The following is an 8,507-nucleotide window of genomic DNA, read 5'->3' as shown; positions in this document are numbered from 1 at the left end:
AAAAAAAAAAAAAAAAAAAAGCCAAAAAATAACATGTTAGCAAAGATGCAGAGAAAAAGGGAACTTTTATACACTGTTGGTGGGAATGTAAATTAGTACAGCCAGTATAGAGAACTGTGTGGAGGTTTTTCAAAAAACTAAAAATAGAACTACCATATGATCCAGCATTCCCGCTACTGGTTATTTATCCAATAGTAGAGAAATCAGTATATCCAAGGGCTGCCTGCACTTGCATGTTCATCGCAGTGCTGTTCACAGTAGCAAAGATGGATAATCAGTCTAAGTGTCCATCAACAGGTAAATGGATGAAGAAAATGTGCTGTATGTACACAATGGAATACTATTCAGCCATAAAAAAGAATGAAGTCATGTCATTTGCAGCAACGTGGGAGGAACTAGAGGCCATTATCTTAAGTGAAATAAGCCAAGTACAGAAAGACAAATATGTGTTGTCACTTATATGTGGGTGCCAAAAATTTGATGTCATAGACATGGAGAATAGAAAGACAGGAGAGACCGGAAAGGAAGTTAGTGCAATGGGTACAAACATTTAACATAGAAGAATTAAGTTCCTTCTATGTTTGATTGCAGAATAGGGTGACTATACTCAGCAACAGTACTTTGTATAGTTCATACCAACTGGAAGAGAGGACTTGCAATGATACCAACACAGGCCGGGCGCAGTGGCTCACACCTGTAATCCCAGCACTCTGGGAGGCCAAGGCGGGCGGATCACCTGAGGTCGGGAGTTCAAGACCAGCCTGACCAACATGGTGAAACCCGTCTTTTAAAAAAAAAAAAAAAAGACTAGCCTGGCCAACATGGTGAAATCCCATCTCTATTTATAAATAGATAGATATGATACCAAGACAGAGAAATGGTAAATAAGGAGAAAAAAAAAGTTTCTAAATACTGACCTGAGCAAGCAAAGTGGTCTTCATTCTTTCTTCTGGATATTCTTTAGCGAAGGTACCAAAGCCTTGTCAATGCTAAGTGGATGGACTCTCATTTTCTGAATTCTCAATTTAGATTTAGCTATATTCATGCCTTCTGAAATGTTCTCAGTTCAAATATTCCAGAAGGTCACTTTTTGAATTGGGAACATTAATCTGATCTGTTTCCTGGTCTAGGATCTACTACTACCTAATTAGCATTGTGACCGTAGGCCAATCAGCCTTTCTCTGCCTGTTTCCTAGTACAAGAATTAAATGAAAGGTGATATGTGAAGTCATGATATTGTGAAAGATAATTTAGTCTTTGTCCCCATTTCCTGGTATACAACTCCTAAAATCCTTGGAATCTCCAAAGTCATATGTTTCTTTGTATGCTAATGAGTTGACTGATGATTGGCAGCCCCTTGGTAGCTCCAGGAGGGATCTGATCAGAGACAACCAAGGAAGGATTAGTCAAGACTTTCAGCCCCACAGCCCAACCTCAGGGGAAGAGGGAGGGGCTGAACGTTAAACTGATCACCAATGGCCAGTGATGTAATCAGTCATGCCTACACAATGAAGGTTCTATAAAAACCCAAAAAGACTGAGTTCTGAGAGGATCAGGAAAGCTAGAAGCTATTCCTGGAGGGTGGTGTTCCCAGGAAGGGCAGGGGAACTTTGTGCCCCTTTCCATAGCTCACCCTGTATATCCCTTCATCTGTATCTTCTGTAATGTCTTTTGTTTGTTTGTTTGAGACAGAGTCTCACTGTGTCACCCAGGTTAAAGTGCAGTGGCGCAATCTTGGCTCATTACAACCTCTGCCTCCCAGGTTCAAGTGATTCTCCTGCCTCAGCCTCCCAAGTAGCAGGGACCACAGATGTGCACCACCATGCCCAGCTAATTTTTGTATTTTTAGTAGAGACGGGGTTTCAACGTGTTGGCCAGGCTACTCTCAAACTCCTGGGCTCAAGTGATCCACCTGCCTCGGCCTCCCAAAGTGCTGGGATTACCATGTGTGAGCCACCTTGCCCAGACTGTAATATCTTTTATGGTAAACCAGAAAAATGTGTTTCCCTGAGTTCTGTGACCTGCTCTAGCAAATAATTGAACCTAAGGAGGGTTGGGGCCTCCCCAGTTTATAGCCAGTTGGTTAGAAGCGCAGGAAGAACCTGAGGCTTGCTATTGCCATCAGAAGTGAGGGGCAGTCTTGTGGAACGAAGCACTCACCCTGTGAGATCTGATGCTATCTCCAGATAGATAGTATCAGGATTGAACTGGAGGACAGCCAGCTGGTGTTCGCTGCAGAATTGATTGTGTGCTTGTTAGTGGGGAGAAATCCCCACACGTTTGGCTGTAGAAGTCTTCTGTGTTGATTATCGTGGTGTGAAAGCAGAGGAAAAGGAGTCAGTGTTTTTTCCACTCTCAGAAATAGCATCAGTATATTTTAAAAGTTCCCTGAGTGATTATAATTTGCAGCTGGGGAAGAGAATCACTCTGATACTACATCCTACAAAGTGCTGGGAAGTGGTGTTTTCATTCTGTGCCATATATTCTTAGCTACGAAAGGAGACGGGCTAGTTTAAATTCTAATGTATTTTTTATTTAGTATTTGTAAGCATTGGCCAGTTGTCTCAGTCTCTTACGAAAGTGTTTTTTCAGGCAGCTTGTATTGCCTGCTGGGATTGGGGAAGTCCTCGGTTAGTTTGGAATTTTCCATGACTCTTAGCTCTGCACCATTAGCGTCGACTTCAGTCACAGAGCTTTTGAGTGTATCTGCCTGTGCTGTTCTCCTCCTCCTTTTTTTGTAATGTCAGATGGATGTTAAACCTCAACTACAAGTCTTGGTATTGTGTTTGTGTTTAATACCCTGGTTCTGAGTATGGATCAGAGAATCTCATCTGAATGAACTTTTTGTTTATTAAGTGAGTGAGCTTGAGCTATTTTGGCCTGGTTTCCTCAGATGTCATGTTTCCTGTCACAAAATCACCTTTTGTTTCTGTAGGCACAAACTTCTGATGCGGTGCTGGCTCATTCTCCAGCGATCTCTCCATTGGTGATCAGAATCAGTCTTTTGATCCTTTGATTGGAAAAGCTCTAAAAATGACAGCAAATGGGAGAAAAGAGATCCACCCAGATAATGACCTAGTCGAGGTTTGGCTCGTTCCCCTCTTATAGGGAAATTTAAAGTCCTGAAAGTTTAAAAGGAGACTGCTATAGTGATGTATCTACTTTTCCTTAGAAAGCGATTCCTGGTCAGGCACGGTGGCTCACGCCTGTAATCCCAGCACTTTGGGAGACAAAGGCAGGTAGATCACGAGGTCGGGAGTTTAAGACCAGCTTGGCCAACATAGTGAAACCCTGTCTCTACAAAAATACAAAAATTAGCCAGGCATGGTGGCCCAGCTGCTCCGGAGGCTGAGGCAGGAGAATTACTTGAACCCAGGAAGTAGAGGTTGTAGTGAGCCAAGATTGCACCACTGCACTCCAGCCTGGGCAACAGAGTGAGACTTCATTTCAGAAGAAAGTAAGAGAGAGAAGTGGGGAGGGACGGAAGGAGGGAGGGAAGGAAGGAAAAGAAACAAAAAGAAAGAAACTGATTCCCTAGATTCCATGCAGAAAGGATAGCAGTATGGACCAGGTACGGTGGCTCACGCCTGTAATCCCAGCACTTTGGGAGGCCAAGGTGGTGAAACCCCATCTCGACTAAAAATACAAAAATTAGCCAGTCATGGTGACAGGCATCTGTAATCCCCGCTACTCAGGAGGCTGAGGCAGGAGAATTGGTTGACCCTGGGAGGCAGAAGTTGCAGTGAACTGAGATTATGCCACTGCACTTCAGCCTGGGCGACAGAGTGAGACTCCATCTCGAGGAAAAAAAAAAAAAAGAAAGCAGAATGTTACTAAATTTCACTTTCCCAGATCAGTAGTTGGAGGTTGGTTGGGTTTGTTTACCTTAACCCTGCCCTTCTCCCCCCACCACTGCCCGCCAGTGAGAGAAGTTCAAATTCATACACAGTAGACCTTTGAATAAGTGGATGTTAGAGGTTCCGATCCCCTGCACAGTTGAAAATCCATTTATAACTTTTAAATTCTCCCAGATTTAACTACTAATAGCCTGCTATTGATCAGGGGCTTTACCAATAACATAAACAGTTAATTAACACATAGTTTTTATATGTATTATATTCTGTGTTCCTATAATAAAGGAAGGTAGAGAAAAGAAAATGTTAAGAAAATCATAAGAGAAAATATATTTACTATTAAGTGGAAGTGGATCATCATAAAGGTCTTCATCCTTGTTGTCTTCATACTGAGTAGGCTGAGGAGGAGGAAGAAGAGGGGTTGGTCCTGCTGTCTTACCTGTGGTAGAGGCAGAAGAAGGGGTGGAGGAGGTGGAAGGGGAGGTAGAAGCAGGAGAGGTGGGCATATAAGCAGACCCAGGCATCCAAGTCAATCTACATGGTTCAAACCTATGTTGTTTCAGGGTCAACTGTATTTCGAGTAGGAAGTAAAGGCAGTGTGTATTCTGCATCATTCCCCCGTCTGCTCAAGCGTTACCTCCTTCCCTGACCACCTGTCAAAGTAATGCCTTCACAATTCTCTATTCCTTCTCCCTGCATGATTTCCTCCGTAACAGTTATCACCTGACATTATATTATGTAAGCTCTGTGAGGATAGGGACATTTCATTTTTCTTCACTGTATTTCTGAGGCCTGGAACCTAGTAGGTGCTCATTAAATATTCCTTTAGTAAGTGAAGAATGGTTTGAATAGCCAGATATTTGCATATTGTCTTTTTGTTCTTTGCTTTTGTCTGAGCTCAAACCTTATTTGGCATATGAATTACCATATCGTATATAAGACCCTTTATGTAGAACTTTGTAATATAAGAAAATTTAGGGCCGGGCGCGGTGGCTCACGCCTGTAATCCCAGCACTTTGGGAGGCCGAGGAGGGTGGATCACGAGGTCAAGAGATTGAGACCATCCTGGTCAACATGCTGAAACCCCGTCTCTACTAAAATTACAAAAAATCAGCTGAGCATGGTGGCGTGTGCCTGTAATCCCAGCTACTCAGGAGGCTGAGGCAGGAGAATTGCCTGAACCCAGGAGACGGAGGTTGCGGTGAGCGGAGATCGCGCCATTGCACTCCAGCCTGGGTAACAAGAGCAAAAACTCCGTCTCAAAAAAAAAAAAAAAAAAAATTTAAAGATAAACCTATGCTATTTTTCTTTTCTATTTTTAGAGATAGGGTTTAACTCTGTCACAGGCTGGAGTACAGTGATATAGCACTGCAGCCTTGAACTCCCAGTCTCAAGGGATCCTCTTACCTTAGCCTCCTAAGTAGCTGTGACTGCAGGTGCAAGTCAGCAAACCTGGCTTATTTTTAAAATTTTTTTGTAGAGACAGATTCTTACTGTGTTGCCCAGGCTGGTCATAAACCCCTGACTTCAACTGATCCTCATCCTTTCGAAGTGCTGGGATTAAAGACATGAGCCACTGCATCCAACCTATTTTTCACTTTTAACCCTGAAGTAAGATATGACACCATTGTACTTACTTTATAAAAAGTTAGTCTGTAATACAGAGCAATACCTTGTTATTTAGATTCTGAAGTAAACTGGGGACAAGGTAAATGCCCATTTTGTTAAGTTCCACAATAGGATGTGTTACATATTTTAGTGGCGATGGGGATTAGAGAAGGGGATCTTACATGTTATAGTCTACTTGGAAGATGATAAGCTGAAATCAAACCTTTCCTTTATCAGTAAAAATGAATGTGTCATATAGGTTGTGGGTCTTAAGATTTGGAGAATGGATAAAATAAGACCTATTTTTCCTGAGGCTGGATGTTATGATGATGATAAATTGATATTAGGTGAAAATACTTTGAAGCAAAGATATCATGAATTCAGGAAATCTTGGATATTTGGAAAGATAATCAGGTAATGAGAGAAAAGACAGAAACATACTGTGATGAAGCCTCACTGCCTTGTGATATGTCTCAAGATGAAGGCAGGCTACGTCCTGGGAAACGTTTTGTTATCAGACATGCTGCTGTTAGCACAAGGCATGTGGAAGGTTTGGTATGAATGGAATAGATTTAAATTTCGCTAGTACACTTTTTCCATGCTAATTAAAAATGGTCATGTTCCAACATGATTTCACCACTTTATTGTTGTTCCTCTCCCATCCTTCTTTTAGTTGGCTAATTGCAATTCTGGCCCAACTCAACCCTCTCTTTGGACCACAGTTGAAAAACGAAACCATCTGGTATCTGAAGCATCATTGGCCTTGAGGAGGAAGACATGTTCTACAGCGCTCAGTCTTTGAGGTGACTATGTTTGTGACCTTTCCCATCAGTATGGTCAGGAAGTCAGAGTTTGCTGTGACTTTTTCTATGCATTTTATGGCCGTTTTAACACATGACGAGGGCAAGCTGCTGAATGCAAACACGATCGGAAGAGCAGAAATAAATTTGGTACTTAAGCCATTCACCTTACCTAAGTCTCAGTAAGATTCTCTTTAGATTCTGCTATTACCCTGCCTTTTTAAGTAAATACAGTTTGATTTATAAAATTAAGCTTGCATGTACGTTTTCAGACACAGATCAAAAAAGTAACTGCTTAGGGCCGGGTGCAGTGGCTCATGCCTGTAATCCTAGCACTTTGGGAGGCCAAGATGGGTGGATCACCTGAGGTCAGGAGTTCAAGACCAGCCTGGCCATCATGGTGAAACCCCATCTTAAAAAAAAAAAAAAAAGTAACTGTTTATACTTAGCATTGTGAGATCCAGCAACTTTAAAAAGTGGCTGGCAGATTTAAAATTGAGCAGGTTTCTTTCCAGCAGTAGTCAGCTGTCCGGACAGAACCGTTCCTGTGATGGTGTTACACTGCTGGGAGAGGAATGTCTTGTCTTCATCCGGTTGCCTCCGCCACTGTTCTGGTGGTGTCTGGCACTGGCGCAAGACAGAGCTGTGCTTCCCTGAGAGTGTGCTAAGCATTCACTTTGGCTGCTTAGTTCTAGTCTGGGAGCAGACAGAAAAAAAAATTAAGAAGGTTTCTGAATGCTTTGGTTGAAGAAAGGTGCCTGTGTTAGTTTGTTTTGTGTTGCTATAAAGGACTACATAAGACTTGGTAATTTATAATTTATACATAAACATGACACCTGCATCTGTTTGGCTTCTGGTGAGGCCTCAGGAGGGTTTTACTCACGGCAGAAAGCAAAAGGGGAACAGGCATGTCATATGGTGAGAGAAGGACCAAGAGAGAAAGGAGGAGGTGCCAGGCTCCTTTAAACAAGCAGCTCTTGTGTGCATTAACAGCTACTTCACTCATTACTGTGGGGAGATGTGTTAGTCCTTTTTCATGCTGTTGATAAAGACATACCCAAGACTGGATAATTTATAAAAAAAGAGAGGTTTAATGGACTTATAGTTCCTTGTGGCTAGGGAGGCCTCACTATCATGGTGGAACATGAAAGGCACTTCTTATCAGAACCAAGCAAAAGGGGTCTCCCCTTATAAAACCATCAGATCTCATGAGATTTACTACCATGAGAATATGGTAGGATTTACTACCATGAGAATATGGTAGATTTACTACCATGAGGATATGGGGGAACCGCCCCCATGATTCACTTATCTCCCACTGGGTCCCTCCCAAAACACATGGGAATTATGGGAGCTATAATTCAAGATGAGATTTGGGTAGGGTCACAACCAAACCATATCAAGAGGGTACCAAGCCATCCATGAGGGATCCACCCCCATGACCCAAATACCTCCCACTAGGCCTCACCTCCATCATTGGGGATCACATTTCAACATGAGATTTGGAGGGGACAAATAATCCAAACAATATCAGTGCCTTATTTATTTATTTATTTATTTATTTATTTATTTATTTATTTTTTGCGGCGGGGGCACGGAGACGAAGTCTTGCTCTGTCACCCACGCTGGAGTGCAGTGGTGGTGTCTCAGCTCACTGCAACCTCCGCCTCCCGGCGGAGTTCTCCTGCCTGAGCAGTTCTCCTGCCTCAGCCTTCTGAGTAGTTGGGACTACAGGCGCATGCCACCCAGCTAACTTTTTGCGTTTTTAGTAGATACAGGGTTTCACGTGTTAGCCAGGATGGTCTCGGTCTCCTGATCTTGTGATCCCCCCGCCTCAGCCTCCCAAAGTGCTGGAATTACAGGCGTGAGCCACCATACCTGGCCCATCAGTGCCTTTTGAAAATCAGTTATAGCTTCTATTTTGTTCTGAGGGTCAGAGAGATTAGGAGTGGTATAGTGGAAAGATTTATTCACTGGCTCTTATTTAATTTGTTGTGGTGTTTTCATTATTTTGTTAAGTGGAGGTTAGCTTTAAATGCCTTGACTAGATTTGGGCGCAACTTTTTTAGCTTTTTCGGTGTTACTGTAAACTGTGTATTGCCTCCCATCAGGAGAAACAGGATGTCTGACTCTCCTATCTTTAGTAATACTAATGTGATCACTGGGTTCAGGTCAGGTTCCTTCAATTGTAAAGTTCTTTTTTGTCAAGTGATTTTATCCATGGATGATCATAGCCTGAATTAAT

At 42.6% G+C, this 8,507-nt stretch overlaps 2 non-coding genes across 2 annotated transcripts in view; both read left to right on the top strand.

Moving 5' to 3' along the window:
- Positions 1 to 6,100: 6,100 nt before the first annotated feature.
- LOC108317303 overlaps positions 6,101 to 8,507 on the top strand; it is a 14,529-nt gene continuing 12,122 nt past the window's right edge. Inside the window, exon 1 of the transcript XR_001830688.2 lies at positions 6,101 to 6,265. This is a non-coding gene — a transcript (uncharacterized LOC108317303). The remainder of the gene's footprint in view (positions 6,266 to 8,507) is intronic.
- Positions 6,773 to 6,973, top strand: LOC119474004. Its single transcript, XR_005203286.1, has one exon. It is a non-coding gene; the product is annotated as a small nucleolar RNA SNORA74 (small nucleolar RNA).

Source organism: Cebus imitator, unplaced genomic scaffold, assembly GCF_001604975.1.
Source record: "Cebus imitator isolate Cc_AM_T3 unplaced genomic scaffold, Cebus_imitator-1.0 Scaffold200, whole genome shotgun sequence".
Lineage (NCBI taxonomy): Eukaryota > Metazoa > Chordata > Mammalia > Primates > Cebidae > Cebus > Cebus imitator.
This window is presented reverse-complemented; position numbering and strand designations above follow the sequence as displayed.